This window comes from Bufo gargarizans, chromosome 3, assembly GCF_014858855.1.
Source record: "Bufo gargarizans isolate SCDJY-AF-19 chromosome 3, ASM1485885v1, whole genome shotgun sequence".
Classification (NCBI taxonomy): domain Eukaryota; kingdom Metazoa; phylum Chordata; class Amphibia; order Anura; family Bufonidae; genus Bufo; species Bufo gargarizans.
The window spans coordinates 231,842,954-231,866,580 of record NC_058082.1 but is presented as its reverse complement, the minus strand read 5'-3'; the positions used below and the strand labels follow the sequence as shown (position 1 = coordinate 231,866,580).

The 23,627-nt window shown below is 41.9% G+C and overlaps 1 protein-coding gene across 1 annotated transcript in view; it reads right to left on the bottom strand.

The window, feature by feature from the left end:
* Positions 1 to 23,627, bottom strand: part of PCCA (propionyl-CoA carboxylase subunit alpha) — a 476,636-nt gene that overhangs the window by 337,289 nt on the left and 115,720 nt on the right. The gene's annotated exons all lie outside the window — the stretch shown is intronic.

Here is a 23,627-nt window from a genome sequence, read left to right as displayed (position 1 = left end):
CTACAATTCCCAATATCTTGACCTGTGGCATCACTTTTGGCATTGGAGTACAAGAGTGATTGTGTTTTCTGCAAAGCTAACTTCAAATGTTCTCCTAATGGTAAATCCCCCTTTGTAATCTAGATAAGCATAATTACAGGCTAGACTGGGATCCTGGGATGCATGCAGTGCAATTTTTCGCCAGATGTTTCTATATACATTGTCAGCAGTACAGATATTCGCATTAGGGATAAGAGAATCGACATCAGATGAAACATCCGAAGTCGATTCACATAAAAATTCGTTCTAATACTGTACAGAGCAGGAGCTCCGTACAGCATTAGAATGTATTGGCTCTGATGAGCCGAAGTTATTGCTTTGTGACTTCTCGCAAGACTTCGCATAATAACTTCAGAAATTGATTTATACTGTAAAAAAACAATTTCCCGAACTCAAGCTCCTGCTCCGTACAGTATTAGAACGAAGTTTTATGCGAATAGACTTCGGGTGTTTCATCCGAAGTCGATTCGCTCATCCCTAATTCTCATCCCTCACGTTAGTAATGTAATGACTCCATCTTATAGCGCAATTAAATGGCGTTTCCTAGCTTTATATATAGCTTGAAGAGGTTGTCTAACCCTGAAGATGAACTCAACCAAGGCCCAGAACTCATCAGCTTTCCAGTCCTGCACTGAGGATCCTGTCCCCACAGTTTCTGGCTCCCTGTGGACCAGAAGCGACATCCTGTCCTTGGTCACATGCACTGCTGCAGCCAATCACTAGCCTTAGCAGTGCCATACTTATACATGTGCTGTGTCTGATATTGTAGAACAGATCCACTGAAGTGAATGGAGCCGAGATGCAATACCACACTCAACCTACCGATTGGTTTGGCGCTGTTTTTGGAAGAAGGCAAGCCATGTTCTTCTAATCCTGGAAAAATGCTTTAATGACCATCAGACATTTTACTGCTTGTTTTAAGTACAGTTTTACAAGTAACAGATTTTACCTAAAGCATTAACAAACACCACTTTTATTCTCAAGGTATTAAAGAGGAAACTGGAAACTGTCACCTCTCCTGACATCTTGTTTTAGTTAATACTTATAGAAAGTATAAGAATCAAAATTAGGTGATAAAACATAAAATATTATTATGGGTAGGTGCAGTATACGATAAGTGTTCAAATGGTTGCGGTAATCGGCAACCGTGCAAAAATGACTGTGGAGATTTATCCTCAAGTTCAGTCTTTCTGAATGTAACAGAGAAATTCCTGGGGGTCGACTTAGTATTCCAGTATCTGATCCGAAAAATATACTCTGTTATACAATGTATCAGTCCGGCAAGTCTCTGGTTAACACCGCTATAGAGCACAGCAGCGATGATTCAATATTTCAGTAGTGAAGCTATAGAGCGATAATATATGCACATGTAATCAGTTGGTAAATTATTTTGTTACTCACATGTGAACTTTACCGTGGCGTCCCACGTGGTGGAAGTTCTGGGTGGAATATATCACTGGGCCCCAGACAGCATGCGGCCAAGCTGTTTAGATACAAGCTCCTATGGTGTATTACCGTGCTTTTCCAGGTCCGGCTGTGAGTGGCAGTGCTTGGTGGTATTCGCTCCGTTCCACTACAGGTTCACCTTAGGTATCCTTAATTGGGATACGTGCTCCACCCCTCTTTAGTGCGGTCACGTACATAGGTGGCTGCTAAATGGCCATAAAGCTTTTTTATCCTAGAAAGCGCTTTCTTTTGTCCAACATCAAATGGCAAACTGTTGCGGTTTATAGTCAGGTCCAATCGGTCCACGCCAGACGCGCTTCGAAGGTGGATACCCCCAGGAATTTCTCTGTTACATTCAGAAAGACTGAACTTGAGGATAAATCTCCACAGTCATTTTTGCACGGTTGCCGATTACCGCAACCATTTGAACACTTATCGTATACTGCACCTACCCATAATAATATTTTATGTTTTATCACCTAATTTTGATTCTTATACTTTCTATGCACTGGTCACCTATTTTCACGTTTTATTCGACAGTGTGGAGTTATTAATCGATTGCAGTCAAATATACTTGGCAATATAGTCTGTACATAATCAGAACCTACGGCTGCCATTAGGCCACTTATTAGTAATACCAGTGGATCTTTCTGCAGCATATTTTATCAAGTATATTTATTAATTTTATTAATTTTATATTGTGTTTTAATAGGATTTTGATCTGTTTTGGTTGACATTTGTATTGTTATAAATAAATAAATTACTGTCATATTGCCTACTCTGGGATCCAGATATTAGAGTGCCCATCCTTTCAACTATTATTGCTTTATTTCTGGTGATCGGGGTACGACATCGGGGTGGAGCACCTTGCCAGCTGGAATCAGGGGTGAGCCGACCTTTACCATATTTTACATTTAGTTAATACTTGCATTCCCGATGCAATAACAATTCTGGTGCCTCTTCATTTAACGTCATGTTGTGCTATTCCTCTGTTATTCCTTCTAGAAGTTTATGAATGAATTACTTGCTTGTCCAGCTGCATGGTACAAGTTGCGGAGGCGGGGTGTCCCAGCACAGTCTGACACTTCCCCAAATGGTAACAGAAGAAATAACAGAGGAATTGCACAAAACAAGTGATATCAAAAGATTCTCCAGAATTGTTATTACATCAGGAATGGAAGCAGTTCCCACAACAGTCCCATCAGGAGAGGTGACAGGTCCTCTTTAAATACTGTCAAATTAAAAATCACTCAGATTTACAAAAAGCCATATACTAAAATTTCTACTACATGAATTAAAGCCAATTTAAACCTCTGAGCTTTTAGAGATTACAACTAACACACCCATAACTTCTAGATCCCTCTTCCTTTGAATAATAGTTTAAATGCATAAGCTTTACATTCAACAGGTTCTTACACCATGTCAGGGCATTACTAGAGCTGGGGCAAAGTCATCACACAATATTCAATGTTTTCCAGGAGCACTGCTGCTGGAACAGAAATAAAACTAAGAATAGTTGCTGCTGAATGTAAATGTAACCCAGGCTCATCAGCGACTGAAGGGCCCATTACATGGGTGGATTATCTGACAATGTAACACGTGGATCGGTGCTCGAGCGGGGAGGAATGATTGTTAGTACAATGGTCAATATCTGCACCAAATCATGTGGATTTTGGCGGCAGTTCCTGATTTGTGATTTTGCATCAGATTTTATCCTCTGCATTGCAAAGAAGGAAACCTGCAGCAGATATCCACAACATAAGTTAACATGCTGTGGAAATCGGGTTAAGGGTACTTTCACACTTGCGGCAGAGGATTCCGGCAGGCAGTTCCGGACGCAAATGGATGCATTTGTCAGACGGATCCGGATGCGATTCTATCTGACAAATGCATTGCAATACCGGATCCGTCTTTCCTGTTGTCATCAGGAAAAACGATCCAGTATTTATCTTCTTTAATATTTCTAAAGGTCTCCGCAAAACCGGATCCGTTTTTCCAGAACACTTGGGGCCATATCTGGCATTAATGCATTTCAATGGAAAATGATGCCGGATCCGGCATTCCGGCAAATGTTCAGGATTTTTGGCCTGAGAAAAAAACTACAGCATGCTGCGGTATTTTCTCCAGCCAAAAAACTTAACAGGGACTGAACTGATGCATCCTGAACGGAATGCTCTCCATTCACAGAATGCATTAGGATAAAACTGATCTGTTTTTTTTCTGGTATAGAGCCCCTGTGACGGAACTCAATACTGGAAAAGAAAAACGCTAGTGTGAAAGTACCCTAAGGCTACATGCACAGGAACGTTGTTGGTTTCAGTGTCCGTTCCGTGTTTTTTTTTTTTTTGTTTCTTTTTTTCAGATAGGATGCTGTCCGCATCAGTATATCCGTTCCGTAGCCCTGCAGAAAATATAGAAAATGTCCTATTCTTGTCCATTTTAGGCATTGTTAGAATGGATCCACACACAAAAAAAAAAAAACGGATGGCATACAGATGTCATCAGTTTTTGGTTTTTTTGCGGACCGCAAAACACATACGGTCATGTTCATGTAACCTAAGTCAGGGTATGTGTAGGTTCCGATGCAGACACTCTACAAAGCATGTGGATGAGATCTGTGAAAATCATATCATTTTTGCTGCTAATGCACACAATGCAGATTTTCTGCTTGCAATTCCACTATGGAAAACCCACAGCTATTACAATACATGTGGCTGGACCCTATGAGATACCATGAAGAGCAAATGAGTGGGAATGGACATGTGAATAAAAAGTTCACTTGGCCCATCATCAGGTCCTGTTAAAGCCCTTTTAGTTATCGATCCCTGGCCTTCAACTTGCCTGACAGAAGATCACTTTATCAGATACCTGCAATTGACATTTCTGACCTATTCCAATGACACTGCTTTGAACTCAAACCTTCCCCTGCCAGCAGTAGCTACCTACAAAGATCCTTATCTCTTGTGGAAACAGTTCCAAGTCTGATAAATCCCTTGTATAACACACTTCACTGCTCTTATCACCAAAGAACAATACTTAGGAGTGGGGGAAGTCATTATTACCACTGCCTTTCTCCTCATCACCACTGATGACTGTAGCATGTCAAAGGTTATCAGCCATTATGTCACAATGATTTGCCTCTGAAGCATTAGTCTTAATGAGAAATTTTAGTTTTACTTGTGACATATTGGTTATATTGTTACCCTTGAATAATTTTTACAAGTTATACAAATGTAATTTGCATATCATTTGTTAAAATGGAACTTAATGAAAATCGGACAAAAATAATAATAGAAGCACTATAATGCATTTGGTCTTACATTGCAAAACAAATAAATCCACAGTAAAAATTTATATACCGTAAATACAAAAAAAAAAAGGATCCTTCTAGTGACTTTGAAAATTCATGGGATTAATGGCTCATAATCATGACTATGGCTTAGGCCTCCTACACATGACCATATCCATTTTGCAGGTCGCAAATCGTGGATCCACAAAACACAAATTCGGTCCATGTGCATTCTGTCATTTTCTTGGGACCCACTGTAAAAAAGCATATTCTTGGCCGCCAAATGGACAAGAATAGGACAGGTTCCATCATTTCTGGCCTGGCAGCACTGATACGGACAGCACACAGATGACATCCATATGTTGTCTATGTCTTTGCAGAAACAAATGGCTCTGTGTACAATCTGCAAAAAATGCGATCGGACATGGATAAAAAAATACGGTCATTTGCATGAGGCCTTAGGGGGAAATCACACATGCAGAACTTTTCTCTCCGCTACAAAAACGTTCTCCTGAACGGAAACCTAACGGATCCCATTATAGTCAATATGGTCTGTAGGCCCTGTTCGCTTCAGTTAAGCACCAAATCCGGCACTTTATTTTTGTTTGTCTGCTCCTAGCAGAAGAAGGTTAATAAACTAGCGCTGATGTGAAAGCAGCCTTATTTGGTTTGTACACGAACCATCTGATTGTAAAGCACTGCAGAATATGTTGCTATATAAATATTATATAAAGATTTTCATATTCTAGCGATATGCGATAAATTTTGAGATGACACAGCCCTTTTATAGGAGCAGCACACTATACTTTCCAGCACTTTAAATCTGTCCTATTTCAAATGTCTTAACTCCTTGACAACCACCGCTGTCACTTTAAAGATGGCACCCACTAGTGTGCGCCACAGCCGCCGGTTTCCGCTGTTTCAAACAGCAGAGGCATAGGGCTAATGTTTGCAATTGGCAGATAAGGCCGATTGCAGCCATTTAAACCTCAGATGCTGTGGCAAAATGCAACCACGGCATCTGAGTGGGGAAGATGCAGGAGCCATGTGCTCCCGTGCCCATAACAGCCTTACCCTGGCTGAGGTTGGGAAGTTATGATACCATGCGATACCCATCACTGCAATATTCCAATACAGGCCTGCAGGTGGCAGCACTGTACTGGAATATAGCAAATGCTGTGTTCTGTAATGGATAAATGTCCGTCACAGAATCCAATTGGCAATCTACCTAGGGTGACTATAAAAAAAAAAAGACAACTATAAGAAAATAAATATAAAGTTCAAATCGCCCCCTTTCACTCAAAATTAAATAAAATAAAATACATTTTTTAAAACACACATCATAGGCATTACTGCATCCAAAAATGCCTGTACTATTAAAATATTAAATTAGTTATCCCAAATGGCAAATGGAGTAATTCAAAATGGACAATTCACCATTTATTTGGTCACTTCAAGTACAGATCACCCGGCAAAAAATGAGCTCTTTAGACATAAATATAAAAAAAAGTTATGGGGGTTACAATATGGCAATACAAAGAAAACAAAAATTTTTTTTTTACAAAGTTTTCATTTTTTTTTCTGTATTAAAACACAAGAAAAACTATACAAATAGTAGGTAACAGGTCAGTTTACCGCATAGGGAACACCATTAAAATAAAAACCAAAACAAGTGGATTTTTTTTTCCAGCTCCCTAGTACATCAATTGCAATATTAAATAGCGCCAGAAAGTACAATTTATCCCACAAAAAACAAGCCCTAATATGGCTATGTGAACAGAAAAATAAAAAAGTTATAACTCTGGGAAGGAAACTAAAACGTAAAAATGGAAAAATCGCCGGGTCTTCTATCTAGGGGGTTAAACTGATGATCGGATGAGAACTTTATCATCTTAAGATATTGCTGTTAAATATGCGTACGTAAACATAAACTCATTCAAAGTTTTTTAGGATCATTCAATTAACGCATTTCCTGCACTGTAAAAGTCACATAAAGTGACTGAACATGAAGTTGATAAGGGAACGTATTTGAAGTCGTTTTACTCTACAATGTACAAATTGCTCATAGACCAATTGATTAGGGCTTTCAGTATGTAACCAGAAATACTTGCTTTATCTAACCATAAAAGGCAGATATTTACAACTATAAAAGAAAAAAGGAAAATTATATTCAGAATCTCCACTCCCTGCAACCAACATGATCTTTGGTGAATAAGCTAACTAACATTTGGTAGCCTTTATAAATACCGACTTTTTGTCATTTGTGCTAATCAGAGTCAATGAAGCTGAAAGGTCTGATTTGTATTAGATCTAACAAGGATGCCAGGATTAACGGATAGAAGAGTGAAATACTGTGAACCAATTAATTATACATTCATTGAGCCAGGCGTTCTGAATGTTAGCCATAGCTGCTCACGCAGTTGTTCTGGAGATGTATGCGTGTGTTTCTGTATTTTATATTTATAGCATGTGTAATAATATACAGCGATTATCATCATGCATTGGACGTGTGACCACAGACAATCACAGGTTGGTATTTGATCAGATGTACCTATTGTCTTGTCACATAGTCTATCAGCATTACAATTCAATCAATAGGTTAAAACAAATATTGTGGTGACCCGGTATGAGCAGGGTGCATCATCTCTTTGACTGGAGAGGAGTGTCTGCTCCACCAAAGCTCACACACATTCCCAAACAAGCCTGGAAGCTGCAGCTGCATTGAGGGAATTACTTTTTAATAGTTCTGAGATAAAGGGCAAAGCAAACTAATGAAAATGTATGCGATTTCCCTGTCCACGCTGCTCTTATTTTACTTTATGGCACTAAAAGCTGCTTTGGTTTTTTACATAAGAAAAGGAACCTGTGGAACTAATCCCAGTAACTTCTTGTGTTTTCCTGCATAACACCTCGAGGCTACACGAGAGACAAAATGCTTCATTTGCATCCCTAAACATTACAGTCTGAGAAAGGAGCTTTTCAGCTGCAAATGTTATTGCATCTACATGTCCAGAAGAGAATGAAGGTTAAACAACCAGCTCAGGTTTATGTTAACTCGACCCTTCAGCTCTGGGACCAGTACAAAGAGCAGAGAATGCAAAGCCTTCATGGTCCAACCTCCTCCTTCATTACATTCTATTAGGCTCTGGAAATGGATCTAGCGGCCGATTACATGCAGATAAAAAGAGGGTAACTGGTATCTGCAGAGGAAGGGACAAAACCCTGCCAGGTATAATCCCGGCCAGGCCGCTTTTCCATGGCCTCTGGGAGTATTCATTGGATTTTCACATCAGGACTAAATCATTCATTTTTAAACACTTAGTATGTGTTTTGCGGATCCGCAATGATAGAAATACCTATTCTTGTCCTATGATAGAAATACTTATTCTTGACCGCAACTGCGGACAAAAATAGGACATGCTCAATCTTTTTTGTAGGGCTGCGCGGAATGGAAGTACGGATGCGGACAGAACACTGTGTGCTGTCCCCATCTTTTACGGCCCCATTGCAATGAATGGGTCCACATCCGGACGCGGACCCATAAATGCGGTCATGTGAATGCTCACTTATTTTGTATGTGTGTAGCCTTTAAATTATTGAAATATGCAAAACTGAAAATGAAATGCAACTGGTTACAATGTTTTTGTCAAGTGAACGGGGCTGAGCTGTAATACCAGACACACCCCAAGAGCTGAGAATTTTAGCAGCCTCGATATTCGGATGTAAGACAGTCAAATGCAAAGGCCATTATATGTCTAAACACCTTTCCTTTCATCGACATTATTTCCAGATGTATACTGTCAAACATATAGACTATCATGCTGTGAATCTAGCCTAAACATCATTATGTATTTTACAATTTTTATGGGAAAAAACCATGGGTCCATAAGAAAGGATATGGAATCCTTTGCACTCAATGTTTTACTGTTCATTTGATTCCTAAAGGAGTTGGATGGCTTTTATTTGGAGAACTTTCACTACCAGCCTGTTGTTCCGGTTAAAAAAATAAAAATAAAAAATCACACTCAACTTCATACCGGCTCCTTTCAGCGGTCTTCTGGTCACTGTCCTGTAAACTTCTGGATGGACAGAGTCATGTGTGCTGTTACTGCTGCCAATGGCTGGCCTCAGTGGTGACATGTCCACAAGCCGCATGTGACCCAACAGGACCATGCTACTTGGGGACATATCACCGCTGTCACCCATTTGGAAGTTTAGAGGACGGGGACTGGAAGACCACTGAAGCAACTTTCTAAGGGTTCTTTCACACTAGCGGCAGGACAGATCCAACAGGCTGCTCAACCTGTCTGATCCGTCCTGCCGCTATTTCGCAGTGCCGCCGCTCAGTCCCCAATGACTATAATGGGGACAGGGCAGAGTTCCGGCGCAGCACGGCAGTTCGCGATGAGAGTCAGACATGCAGATCCGCCCCATCCCCATTAGAGTCAATGGGGACGAAGCGGTGGTCCGGCTGCACGGCGAAATAGTGGCAGGACGGATCTGACGGGGTGAACAGCCTGTCGGATCCGTCCTGCCGCAAGTGTGAAAGTAGCCTAAACAGTTTTCATTCCAAATTTTCTGCCATTTTGCTGCTGTAGTGAAATTTCTTCACATAGCTAGTTGGTTGTTGCTTCTGACATAGATCTGACAGCACTGTTCCTGGCTCTCCTTTTTTTCTCAGTGTTAGGCCTCATGCACACGACCGTTCCATTTTTTGCGGAAACAGGTGGCCCATTGTAGAAATGCCTATTTTTGTCCGCAAAACGGACAAGAATAGGACATGTTATATTTTTTTTGCAGGGCACGGAACGGAGCAATGGATGTGGACAGCACGCGGAGTGCTGTCCGCATCTTTTGCGGCCCCATTGAAGTGAATGGGTCAGCACCCGAGCCGCAAAAACTGCTGCTCGGATGCGGACGAGAACAAGGGTCGTGTGCATGAGGCCTTAAGGATCATTAACACGACCATGGTTTTGGTCTGCATCCAATCCGCATTTTTGGGGGATCAGATCCGGATTTCTTTCACTTCAACGGGGCCGCGAAACATGCAGACAACACACCAGTGTACTGACCGTATCCATATGTCCAGTCAATGGCCCCGCAAAAAAATAAATATTTAAATTGTCCGTTTTACGGACAAGGATAGGACAGTTCTATAGAGGACAAGATGTTTCGTTCTGCACGCTATGATCGAAAGTATACATGTGTTCTCAATAAGAAGAGGAGAATGAGTCGTTGCCAGACAACTCTGGCTTAGGTTTATACCATCTACCACAAGAACAGAATAGCCAGATTAAAGATTAATTAACATGCCAGACTCTTCTTTCTGTAGATATCTGACATAATGGGGGAAAGACTACACCCAAATACACATAAGACAGTGGGTCAGTCACACAAACTATGGTCTTATGAGTACAAGTAACTTTACTTACAGCAGCCGGGAATGGTGAGGATATTTTACATGGCAGACCAGAGTTTGGAGAGGGTGGAAACTTCCATGTTTTCAGGCAGGTCATACCACACATGCTATTAAATACACAGTACATAACATAGTACATAAGGCCGAAAAAATACATTTGTCCATCCAGTTCGGCCTGTTATCCTGCAAGTTGATCCAGAGGAAGGCAAAAAAAAAAGAAACTGTGAGGTAGAAGCCAATTTTCCCCACTTTAGGGGAATAAATTCCTTCCCGACTCCAATCAGGCAATCAGAATAACTCCCTGGATCAACGACCCCTCTCTAGTAGCTATAGCTTGTAATATTATTACACTCCAGAAATACATCCAGGCCCCTCTTGAATTCCTTTATTGTACTCACCATCACCACCTCCTCAGGCAGAGAGTTCCATATTCTCACTGCTCTTACAGTAAAGAATCCTTTTCTATGTTTGTGTACAAACCTTCTTTCCTCCAGATGCAGAGGATGTCTCGTCGTCACAGTCACAGTCCTGGGGATAAATAGATGATGGGATAGATCTCTGTACTGACCCCTGATATATTTATACATATTAATTAGATCTCCCCTCAGTCGTCTTTTTTCTAAAGTGAATAGCCCTAATTTTAATAATCTTTCAGGGTACTGTAGTTGCCCCATTCCAGGTATTACTTTAGTTGCCCTCCTCCGGACCCTCTCCAGCTCTGCTATGTCTTCTTTGTTCACAGGAGCCCAGAACTGTACACAGTACTCCATGTGTGGTCTGACTAGCGATTTGTAAAGTGGTAGGACTATGTTCTTATCACGGGCATCTATGCCCCTTCTGATGCAACCCATCATCTTATTGGCCTTGGCAGCAGCTGCCTGACACTGGTTTTTGCAGCTTAGTTTGCTGTTTATTAAAATTCCTAGATCCTTTTCCATGTCAGTGTTACCGAGTATTTTACCATTTAGTATGTATGGGTGACTTGCACTTTTCCTTCCCATGTGCATAACTTTACATTTATCAGTGTTAAACCTCATCTGCCACTTATCTGCCCAAGCCTGCAATCTATCCAGATCCCTCTGTAGTAGTATACTGTCCTCATCAGTGTAAATTACTTTACACAGTTTAGTGTCATCTGCGAAAATTGATACTTTACTATGCAAGCCTTCTACAAGATCATTAATATATATATATATATAGGATCCATAAAAGAAGTTTCAGGCAGCACTCCTGTCGTTTTACTCAGCCGTAGCTGTGTGGTGCCGGCGGTGGTCCCTCGATTCGAGACGTAAAACAATGAAGAAAATCCGCAGCACTCCTTGAAGTGTAGAAAAAATGTGTAGTTTTATTCACACATGTCAAATAAGACAACGTTTCGGTTCTCTCACAGAACCTTTTTCAAGTCAAGTGAACATAAAGTGCATAAGTGCTAGTATAAATACATCATCACATTGTAATCAATTAGTCATCAACCAATACAAAATCAGTGCACTCCCATATTTAGGGCATGTTACAATTCATTCCTTCTCTCTCTGTGCCTAGATAGAGACTAATCACAGTGCTTCTCCATTCAGGATTCACATTTACTACATACAAGTGCCAAAATTAAAGTGCAAAGTGCAATATAGACCCTGTTTCCTAAGTTACCTTGCTGTGGTTATATATGAAGGAACAGGAGGAGATGGCGTCTGAACTTGTGTGGAGGCACGCCACCGCTCGCGTCTCTCCCTCCTCAGTGCGCATGTGTCAATTCCATCCCCACTGACAACGCAGTACATAACCTCTCTGCGTCATCCGAAGGCGGAGATCTAACGTCATGACGTCAGATCCACTCCGTCAGCCACCACCACGCACGCATGCGTGCCAGTAAGCCGCGGCAGTGATCCACGCCAAGTCATAGATCTCTTCCGCCATTTTACTCTAGGGCAATCGTTTGGGCATTGTCTTGCGCCTTTAACTCCTTCTGTTCCTTCTTACCTCTTACCAACCAGCAAAGGTACAGGCTTGAACCATATTTTCAAAAAGAACATAGAATATTCTATCATGAATTCGTCATGTAACATCCATTGGGTCCACCCCATACATTATAATGAATACACACAGAAGTTAGATCAGTGAAAGGGCATTATCCAACCATCCCACCTGTCACCCTAAATTCGACATTTAACCCTTTGGGTTTCAGAGTATCTAACCGAAAAATCCATCTAAGCTCAGTTTTCTTTAAGATGGTTAAACGGTCCCCTCCTCTATCCAATGGTTTTACATGATCCAAAAGCATGAATCTCAACTCACTCTCTTTATGATTTTTTTCGGCAAAATGTTTCGATACGGGCAAATCACGTCTTTTATTCCTGATAGATTGTCTGTGGTTATTCAACCTCGTTTTTACATCGCATGTGGTTTCGCCCCACGTATAGCATCTTGCATGGACACCATAAAACATATATCACCCATGCTGAATCACATGTGAGATAATGCCTTATCTTGAAGATTTCTCCCGTGTCTGGATGCGCAAACGCTGATCCTTTTTGCATCAGTTTGCAATTAACGCATCCCAGACATGGGAAAGATCCCAAGCGCTTCGTCTTCAAAAAAGTCTGTCTCAACTGACCCTTTTCGGGCAATCTGGAACGCACCACTTTATCCCTAATATTGCCCGCTCTTTTATATGCCATCATAGGCTGTTGTTTAAAGGCCTCTATGTTGGGATGTCCACTGCTAAGCAGCCCCCAATGGCGTCTCACTATTTTTTCAATATTGGGGCTCAATTCATTATAAGTTGACACAAACGGTAATCTGTCATTGGCCTGTCTTGGTTTCAACATCAATAGTTCCCTTCTAGGGATATCCCTTGCTCTATCAGCATGTTTCTTCACTAACCCACTTGGGTACCCCCTAGTTATGAAGGATTGTTGCATCTTAGACAATGCTGAAGTCATATTTTCGTCCTTATCAACTATTCTCCGCACTCTCAACATTTGACTATATGGCAAAGAATTCAGCATTCTCCTAGGGTGTCCACTCGTAAAGTGTAACAATGTATTCTTATCGGTGGGTTTAACATTCAAATCCATGTGTAGTTGTTCATCCTCAATATACACCTGCGTATCCAGAAACTGGACCCGGTCAGCCGATGCCGTTAACGTAAATTGGATCTCCCGATCAAGGGAGTTCAAAAATGCGTGAAAGTCCATCAGCTGATCCATGGTGCCGGTCCAGATGAGGAAAATGTCGTCTATGTATCTCCACCACGTCAAAACTCGATTGAAGTGGGGAGATACATAGACGAGACGCTCCTCAAATGACCGTACAAATATATTTGCGTAAGTGGGCGCGGCATTGGACCCCATTGCCGCGCCCCTTACCTGCAAATAGAACTGCCCCTGGAACTCAAAGTAATTGTTCCTTAGGGACAACTCCAATAGTGTCAGTACAAACTGCTGAACTGCAGCGGGATGTTCTGAACTTTGCAACATCTCCGCTACAGCCCTCAAGCCCTTTTCGTGATTGATCGAGGTGTATAATGACACAATGTCAAAAGATGCTACAATCGCCCCTGGCGGGATCCGTGTCCCACTAATTTTGGTGATGAAATCCCCAGTATCCCTAATATATGATCTTGCACCCAACGCATATTCCCTCAACATTTTGTCAAGAAAGACATTAATGTTTGAGAGAATCGAATTCCTGCCAGAAATTATTGGCCGACCTGGGGGGTCGATCAGCCTTTTATGTATTTTGGGTAATACATATATAGTCGGCGTAACCTGAGATTTCACCACCAAAAACTCTTTAAGTTGTTTATCTATGACACCATTCTGTTCCGCAATGCTCAATTGTGTATCAATTTTTCTGGCAATATCAAACCTGGGGTCCCGGGCCAAAGGCTCATAGACACCCGGTTCTCCTAACTGCCTATTTATTTCTCCTATATACTGGGAGGTGTCCATAACCACGATCCCACCACCCTTGTCCGCAGGCTTGATAGTGAGATCGTGGTTCCTGGACAATCCCTCCAAAGCGGACATTTCTTGTGTCGTAATATTAGGTTTAGCAAATTCATCTATTTTAGTTTGTTGTCTCAACAGGGCGACATCTCTCTTCACAGCCTCGATGAAGCACTCTAAAGCATGCGAGTTTACAATAGGAAAAAAACCAATTTACGTTAACGGCATCGGCTGACCGGGTCCAGTTTCTGGATACGCAGGTGTATATTGAGGATGAACAACTACACATGGATTTGAATGTTAAACCCACCGATAAGAATACATTGTTACACTTTACGAGTGGACACCCTAGGAGAATGCTGAATTCTTTGCCATATAGTCAAATGTTGAGAGTGCGGAGAATAGTTGATAAGGACGAAAATATGACTTCAGCATTGTCTAAGATGCAACAATCCTTCATAACTAGGGGGTACCCAAGTGGGTTAGTGAAGAAACATGCTGATAGAGCAAGGGATATCCCTAGAAGGGAACTATTGATGTTGAAACCAAGACAGGCCAATGACAGATTACCGTTTGTGTCAACTTATAATGAATTGAGCCCCAATATTGAAAAAATAGTGAGACGCCATTGGGGGCTGCTTAGCAGTGGACATCCCAACATAGAGGCCTTTAAACAACAGCCTATGATGGCATATAAAAGAGCGGGCAATATTAGGGATAAAGTGGTGCGTTCCAGATTGCCCGAAAAGGGTCAGTTGAGACAGACTTTTTTGAAGACGAAGCGCTTGGGATCTTTCCCATGTCTGGGATGCGTTAATTGCAAACTGATGCAAAAAGGATCAGCGTTTGCGCATCCAGACACGGGAGAAATCTTCAAGATAAGGCATTATCTCACATGTGATTCAGCATGGGTGATATATGTTTTATGGTGTCCATGCAAGATGCTATACGTGGGCGAAACCACATGCGATGTAAAAACGAGGTTGAATAACCACAGACAATCTATCAGGAATAAAAGACGTGATTTGCCCGTATCGAAACATTTTGCCGAAAAAAATCATAAAGAGAGTGAGTTGAGATTCATGCTTTTGGATCATGTAAAACCATTGGACAGAGGAGGGGACCGTTTAACCATCTTAAAGAAAACTGAGCTTAGATGGATTTTTCGGTTAGATACTCTGAAACCCAAAGGGTTAAATGTCGAATTTAGGGTGACAGGAGGGATGGTTGGATAATGCCCTTTCACTGATCTAACTTCTGTGTGTATTCATTATAATGTATGGGGTGGACCCAATGGATGTTACATGACGAATTCATGATAGAATATTCTATGCTCTTTTTGAAAATATGGTTCAAGCCTGTACCTTTGCTGGTTGGTAAGAGGTAAGAAGGAACAGAAGGAGTTAAAGGCGCAAGACAATGCCCAAACGATTGCCCTAGAGTAAAATGGCGGAAGAGATCTATGACTTGGCGTGGATCACTGCCGCGGCTTACTGGCACGCATGCGTGCGTGGTGGTGGCTGACGGAGTGGATCTGACGTCATGACGTTAGATCTCCGCCTTCGGATGACGCAGAGAGGTTATGTACTGCGTTGTCAGTGGGGATGGAATTGACACATGCGCACTGAGGAGGGAGAGACGCGAGCGGTGGCGTGCCTCCACACAAGTTCAGACGCCATCTCCTCCTGTTCCTTCATATATAACCACAGCAAGGTAACTTAGGAAACAGGGTTTATATTGCACTTTGTACTTTAATTTTGGCACTTGTATGTAGTAAATGTGAATCATGAATGGAGAAGCACTGTGATTAGTCTCTATCTAGGCACAGAGAGAGAAGGAATGAATTGTAACATGCCCTAAATATGGGAGTGCACTGATTTTGTATTGGTTGATGACTAATTGATTACAATGTGATGATGTATTTATACTAGCACTTATGCACTTTATGTTCACTTGACTTGAAAAAGGTTCTGTGAGAGAACCGAAACGTTGTCTTATTTGACATGTGTGAATAAAACTACACATTTTTTCTACACTTCAAGGAGTGCTGCGGATTTTCTTCATTATATATATATATATATATATATATATATATATTGAAGGGAATAGGGCTTAATACTGACCCCTGAGGTACCCCACTAGTGACAGTGACCCAATCTGAGTGTGTACCGTTAATAACCACCCTCTGTTTTCTATCACTGAGCCAGTTACTTACCCACATACAGACGTTTTCTCCCAGTCCGAGCATTCTCATTTTATATACTAACCTTTTATGTGATACAGTGTCAAATGCTTTGGAGAAGTCCAGATATACGACATCCATTGATTTGCCGCTGTCAAGTCTAGAACTTACCTCCTCATAGAAACTGATTAAATTAGTTTGACATGACCGATCCCTCACAAAGCCATGCTGATATGAGGTTATTTGCTTATTTCCGTTGAGATACGCTAATATAGCGCATCTCAGAAAACCTTCAAACAGTTTACCCACAACAGATGTTAAATGTTTGCTTTTTTGCGGGGCAAACTGTGGAATTTATTGGTATCATTTTTAGAGTACATATGGCTTTTTGATCAATTTTGCAAAAAAGAAAAAATAATTGGGGGGTAAACAAAAAATTTAGAATTTAGTATTTTTTATTACACTGCCCATAGTGTAGGAAAAATATTTTTATATTTTAAGTATTTGAGCATTTTGGGATACAGCTACGTATACTTGCTATGTTTATTTTTATCATTCATATGTAAAAATGGGAAAGGAGAGGATTGGATTCTGTTAAAAAATATTGATGACTTATCCTCAGGATATGTCATCAATATTAGATTGGTGGGGGCCGACAACTGGGACCCCTGCCAATCAGCTGTAAGAAGAGGCCTCAGCCTCTTCCTAGGTATGTGACATCAACCAAGTAGGTCACTGATAGAATATACCTTGAATTGGCATTATGAAGCCCAGTTTAATTTGCTTTTACTTTTTAAAACGTTAAAGGCAACTGCCAGACAAGGGCTTTGGTTTGTGGTGCTGTACTCTCTCCGCAACGCATTTATGAGCAAGCAGTAATTTTAGCTGGATCGCTTCATTAAAGGAGCAGATGGCTTATGAAAAGCATGTTAACATGTAGGGTCTTATGATCCAACTTACATTACATGTCCTTATAAAAAAACATGGAAAGTCTGCAGCTAAAATCTGGAAGTAATAACTTTAATCAGAACAGTGACATTACATTTAACGCAAGATGTACACCACTGAGATGAAAACCAGGTGAAGGACAGTATCTTGTATTATAAAAATACAGAGCAACTTGCAAAACTGCCTCCAAATGACAAAGGAGATATTTATCAATATGCATATTTAATAAATAGCTTGTAAATTCAATTTACAAACAAATCATAATCATGTCCATGAAAATAACTAGCAATATCTAAAATTACATGTTGTGCATCCCCATGGCTGTATGCTCAGTCCGTCATAGGGCTCATGTACACAATCTGCATTTTTTGCGGGTTGGATGTGCACCCATTCACTTCAATGGGGCCGCAAAAGATGCAGACAGCACGATGTGTGCTGTCCGGATCCGTATGTCCATTCCACAGTCAGCAAAAAAATAAAAATAAAATTGAACATGTTCTATTCTTGTACTTTTTATTGACAAAGATAGGCCAGTTTTATAGAGGGTTGGAAGTTACGTTCCACAAAATGTCGACAGTGGCCGGGTGCATGAGCAATTAAATTGTGTTTTTTGTTTTTTTGCCAAAAACTGTGAAAGGTTAATCTATTTCTCCCTGGATCTGCACACATTGGTAGCAAAAATATACACATGTAACATGGACTCGGAATACAGCTTTAAGATTTGTTCTCTTTTCTGTGTGCAATGACTTCATTAAAAGGAATCTAGAGAATCAGAAATAAATACAAATTAAATGCAATTAGAGGGATATTCGGCCCAGAACACCTGAGGATCACTCTGAACTAATAACAAGGAAATTTGAAGGACCTAAAAAAATTAGGGGCAGCTGGGCATGGGATAAAAAAAAAAAAAAAATAGAGCGAGAGCGAGAAGCAGAAGGCTCTGTCCACTGTTGTGATCGCGGCGCCAGCAACTGTATTGGATCCCTACCAATCCTATATTGGTGACCTATTTGAGGGATTTCACCATCTAAAAGCTGGACAACCCATTTAAGGGGAGATTTATGAAACGGTCTGTTGAGTGATGCCCACGGAAAGGCCTCTTGCACACGGCCGTTGTGCTCTCGTGGCCGTACTGCAGGCCGCATACGGCGGTTCCACAATACACGGGGCACCGGAAGTGAATGGATCCTCAAATACGGAGATGCGGTGCGAAACGGAACCTCACAGAAGCACTACAAAGTGCTTCCGTGGGGTTCCGATCCGTGCTTCCGTTCCGTAAAAAAAAAAAAAAATTGAACTTGTTCTATCTTTTCGCGGAATGGACAGATCACTGACCCATTCAAGTTGAATGGGTCTGGAACCGTTCCGGCCGCCGCACACACATTGCCCGTGCATTGGGGACTGCTAATTCCGGTCCCCAATGCACGGAACGGAGCCACAACAGCCGTGTGCAAGAGGCCTAAGCTGTAATGAGAATTGTGGCTCTTTTTAGTGAGCCAAATCACTTGTTGATTTTAGACTAAATAAGACTAAAATTGACTTGCGCATTTGAGTGCTGCTAAACATATGTTCCCAGTTGCACGTCATTTTAGAATACATTTGGCAAAACAAGTCTTTGGGCATAAAAACATACATTAATGACATGCTATCAACATATGTAAACTAAACATTACAAACATGATATAAATGTATTAAATCTCAACCTGATGTACTGATTGCATGTGTCCTCTAGACTTGCGTATTCAGCCATGTCTGTGACACGTCAGTCTTCTACTTGTTAAAAAAAAATCTAATAGTGGGGGCTCTAACAAGGCTCACAAGATTTCACACAGTTTTGCCAAAGACCCAAAATGACATATTATAAAACTAACCTAAAAATAAGAGTTATATTTCATACAGAATTGGAGAGGATGGTTCACGACTCAGGGATTCTCTGTTTGATGTTGTTTCACTCCTTAAAGTCAAAGCCAATTTTGGGGCAGTGTTCTGATTTCCCTTTCTTGCATTTAAAAAGCCATGACTTGTTTTTGAAGGACACATTGCACTTACTACTGGCTCCATTTAACCCCTTGAAGGGTATTCTGCTTTTCAATTTTTTTTATTTGTTGATATAATAGGAAATCAAATCCTACAATTTTCTAATCAACATGTATTTAAAATTCTGCATACATACATTTGTTATGTCAAGCAGTTGACCCCTGTATGAAAAAAAACTTTATATCCCATGTATGAGTCCTATGTTATTCTGGTTATCACAGTAGGGCTGAAACGATTACTTGATTAAATCGAGTAATTCGACACAAAAAAATCCTCGATGCAAATTTTTTGCATCGAAGATTCGTTTGTGTCATGTGACCATGGAGCGGGAGTGAAGCGCTTGCTATTACTCCCGCTCCGTGGTCTCCTGCTGCGCTTGGAATACTCACCTTTCCAGCAGGCAGCCTCCGGACACTCCACAGTACGTCCATGGTCCCGCGCTGCTCTGACCTCCTGACGTACGCACTGTGTGAAGTCAGGAGTAGAGCAGCGCAGAACGATGGAGTGTCGGCAGCGCCCCTGCTGGAAAGGTAAGTTGGTGAAACCGAGGGGGTGGGTCGCAAATAAGGCCAGACGCCTGGAGTGCACAGCGTCATAGAAACCAGTGACGCTGTGCAATCCGGGTGTCAGGAGGAGCATGGCAGCAGAGCTGATGGCACAATGGGGGCAGAGCTGATGGCACAAGGGAACAGAGCTGATGGCACAATGGGGGCAGAGCTGATGGCACAATGGGGGCAGAGCTGATGGTACAATGGGGGAAGAGCTGATGGCACAATGGGGGCAGAGCTGATGGCACAATGGGGGCAGAGCTGATGGCACAATGGGGGCAGAGCTGATGGCACAATGGGGGCAGAGCTGATGGCACAATGGGGGCAGAGCTGATGGCACAAGGGGGCAGAGCTGATGGCACAAGGGGGCAGAGCTGATGGCACAAGGGGGCAGAGCTGATGGCACAATGTGGGGCAGAGCTGATGGCACAATGTGGGGCAGAGCTGATGGCACTGGGTGGGGAGAGCTGATGGCACTGGGTGGGGAGAGCTGATGGCACTGGGTGGGGAGAGCTGATGGCACTGGGTGGGGAGAGCAGGGCTGATGGCACTGGCGGATAGTGGAGCTGATGGCACTGGCGGAGAGTGGAGCTGATGGCACTGGCGGAGAGTGGAGCTGATGGCACTGGCGGAGAGTGGAGCTGATGGCACTGGCGGAGAGTGGAGCTGATGGCACTGGCGGAGAGTGGAGCTGATGGCACTGGCGGAGAGTGGAGCTGATGGCACTGGCGGAGAGTGGAGCTGATGGCACTGGCGGAGAGTGGAGCTGATGGCACTGGCGGAGAGTGGAGCTGATGGCACTGGCGGAGAGTGGAGCTGATGGCACTGGCGGAGAGTGGAGCTGATGGCACTGGCGGAGAGTGGAGCTGATGGCACTGGCGGAGAGTGGAGCTGATGGCACTGGCGGAGAGTGGAGCTGATGGCACTGGAGGAGAGTGGAGCTGATGGCACTGGCGGAGAGTGGAGCTGATGGCACTGGCGGAGAGTGGAGCTGATGGCACTGGCGGAGAGTGGAGCTGATGGCACTGGCGGAGAGTGGAGCTGATGGCACTGGCGGAGAGTGGAGCTGATGGCACTGGCGGAGAGTGGAGCTGATGGCACTGGCGGAGAGTGGAGCTGATGGCACTGGCGGAGAGTGGAGCTGATGGCACTGGCGGAGAGTGGAGCTGATGGCACTGGCGGAGAGTAGAGCTGATGGCACTGGCGGATAGTGGAGCTGATGGCACTGGGAGGAACTGATGCACTTGGGCTGATTGCACAGTGGGGAACAAAGGGTGTTGGGGACTGATGGCAGGGGGTCTGATGAGTTTTTATAAAGGAAAACAGTCTATTATTTTTTTCTTATTAGATTACTCGATTAATCGTAAAAAATAATCGATAGAATACTCGATTACTAAAATAATCGTTTACTGCAGCCCTATATCACAGTAACTACATAATTGTGTGTCAGTCTGTAGTGGTTTGAAAAATGGCTGCCTGTCTCTAAGTAATGTCATGTTGTTAATAACGTTTAGTGTACAAAAACAACAGCACACACACACCTACACCGACAGGCATGAGATGCTGCTCCTGCAAGTAGTAGTACTATATATAATGTATATGTATGCTTCTCAATACACTATTATTCACCTGTTAGATACCCTGGCAGTTAACCGAAAGCCAGATCACATAATACTTTTGAGTGTCACATGACTGGTTTAGTCCTATCTAGCTCTCCTACGGATGCATTTTACAGGACTAAAATTCTTTAGAGAGAGAGGCAAATGCGCGCATATAATAAAGGTTTGCAAGCAAAATTTGAAATAGATGTAAATTAGAAATTTTTTGACATCCTATTAAAAAATAAAATAAAAATTACTGTAACTGTAATCATTAAAACCTGAAAACCTCTTTAAGGACCCAGCATGTTCTGCTCTTTAAATTTTTTACTCCATGCTTTTCCGGAGCCAAAACTTTTTTTCTTCATTTTTCTAGTCATATGAAGGCTTGTAGTTGTACTTTCTAATGGCACCAATTTATATTGCATACGATGTAGGAGGAAGCTGGAAGAGTTATTTAAAAAAAATATAAAAAAAATCTATTCTGCCATAGTTTTATGAGAGTTTCGTTTTTATAGCGTTCCCTATGCCGTAAAACTGACCTGTTAATTTCCTTCTCTGGGTCAATATGATCACATTGATACCACATTTTTAAAGTTTTTTAATGATTTACCAATGCAGAATATAGGAGAATCGCTACTTTCCTATTACAGGCAGGGCCTGAGAGGAACTTGGCAGGTATCAACATATTCTGACCCCTTATCTTTTTTAAATTTCTGTTTTATGAGGAACAAATCGGTATTGATATAATTTAGAAAGTGTAAATGACTTGCTAATCCCTTTTTATTAATTTTTTTTAAAGGTGAAGAGCTGAAAAAACTGTGGATCGCCATTTTGATATTTTTTTTTCTGTTACGCCAGTCACCATATTGGATAAATATTTTTAATAGCAGGGTACTTAAAAATGCTATTGTTTGATCAATTCTCCCACAGACTGCACCGATTTAACATTGTAGTCTATGGGAGAGTCACTATATTCCCATTGGGACCTGCCACAGATATGGTTCCAAAGGGAATTTGCTATGGTAGGCCTCCATAGTTTGCGGTCGCCTCTTAAACACTACGATTTTTATTTCTGTAAACTGATATCCAGAAGAAAAAAAAATAAAAAGATTTCAAAAGTACCTCAATTTTGTTAGTATTTGTTTTATTAATGGATGGGAAAGCACAGATATCTGCATTTGTCAATTGCAATTTGATAAAAAAAATAAAAAAAAGACATTTAAAGCAGCAGTAAATTAAACTGATTGTATACCATATCAACCTATTTTGAAATCTGCATTTTTCTCAGTCCCATTTATAGAAATGGCTATTCTTGTCCACAAAATGGACAATAATAGGACATGTTCGGGATGAGCATATGGATTTTTATTTTTTTTGTAGAAATTAAATGAATGGGTCCATGTGCAGCTAGCACGTGTATAGACGTCAAGGCAGCTCTTTAATCCAAGCGCTGCAAAAAGCTTGGATTAAAGCTTCTGACTCTGCACTGCTGCTGTCATGGACAGCATACAGTTAAGTTATTGCGGCAAGCTACCAATCAGAGTGGTCCCTTGCCGGTAATCGATCTGATTGGTTAGTCTGTGCAGACTAACCAATCGGATCGTGGCAGTGTACAGTGCCTGTTCCAGGCTCTGATCTGCGCTCTGCAGATCAGAGTCTGAAATCATGTAATGTGTCCTGGTGCCCCCCGATCTGTGCACCCCCCTGTGCGCATCCAACTCCCCCCTCCCGTGAGCCCTGCCTCTGCCATCTGTCCCCGCCTGCCCCTGAGGCGTCCCCCCTGCTGTATTTGATGGCGGCGGCTCCATTTATGAGCTGCCGCCATCAGCAGCAAGTGTCAGCTGTATGCCGACACTCTGCTGTAACCCCTTAGATGCCGCAGCAGAGGCATCCATGTGGTTAATAAAGGGAGGGGGCTCCCTCTCTCAATCATCGGGGCTGCCATGCTTTGCAAAGGTGTCCAGAGTTGCCATTTACAGGAAATCTGATCGTAATATACTTTGCAATGCAAAGTATATTAAAAGTAGAAATAAATAAGTAAAAATGTAAATAAAATAAAAAATTTCCCTTTCCTATAAAAAATTAAGAAAAAAAAAAATATACATTAGTTATCACCATGTCCGTAACTACTATCTCTATAAATATATCACATGATCAACCCTGTCAGATGA